Source organism: Penaeus monodon, chromosome 22 (genome assembly GCF_015228065.2).
Source record: "Penaeus monodon isolate SGIC_2016 chromosome 22, NSTDA_Pmon_1, whole genome shotgun sequence".
Taxonomy (NCBI): Eukaryota; Metazoa; Arthropoda; class Malacostraca; order Decapoda; family Penaeidae; genus Penaeus; species Penaeus monodon.
The window spans coordinates 25,943,525-25,944,545 of record NC_051407.1 but is presented as its reverse complement, the minus strand read 5'-3'; positions in this window follow the sequence as shown (position 1 = coordinate 25,944,545).

Genomic DNA, 1,021 nt, shown 5'->3' with positions numbered 1-1,021 from the left:
GTAAGCTCAGGAACCCGTATCCATGCAACATTGCCGCATTTAAGCACAAAGCGATATACATACTCAATTAGTTTGCTTTCTTAACGAGCTTACCTGCCTGCTTACCTGGTCTGGACTGTTTCTCCCCATGTATAAATACCTAAATCCATGCCTTTTTTTTACATCTTTTTTATTCTTATCAATTTTTACAATTCCTTTTAAGTCTTTTACTGTTATTTTTTTTAAATATCGGAGCCAGTTATTTTAATTGTATGCAAAATGAGACCAGTGGAATACCTGAATGCCTACACGGAACAAGTGGCCGCACTGATTTGCGCTTCGCGAAACAATCGCGACAGTATTTTCTCGCACATATAGTGTGTACATAGATAGGAAAATAAACCAGTCTGCTCCGAGACACCGACGTGTTTCTTTCTCCTCCCAGCCCAAGGAACTTTACAGTGACGTACCATATCCGTCACCATTCCATACTCAAAAGATAAGTAGTTGGCTGCTCATTTTACCCACACACCCACTGTTTTATGCTGTATGCATGTTTCTTAAACGCTTCATTCAATAAATGTATATTTTGCAAGTGTCTCCACCAATTTTAGCCGTCCACATTAACAGTTTTAGCCGGCCATTTTAATTATTTCCTTTACTTCATTGTTACTTTTTATATCTTTGGTGATATTTCGTATTATTTTACTTGCGTGTTTTATTGAATTGGCTTTGCTTTTATTTCCATTTTACTTTTTGGGCCAGGCTTTCATTTCTTCTTATATTTAATAAATCTTGTGGACTACGGTTTTATGAAACGAGCTGGCGAGGTCTTACCGCTCGCTACCACCCACCTACCACTGCCTCGCCACGCTACGTTCGCTCCCGTATTACCTCGACCGAATTAAGAATCTGCCAGTTCTGCAACGCATGAGCTCAAAGCTCACTTGACATCAGGACCTTTCACGGGGCCATGCTTATGATTGTATACAGTACAGTATTACATTCTTAATATATTAGACATGGGATTAATATTGAAGAA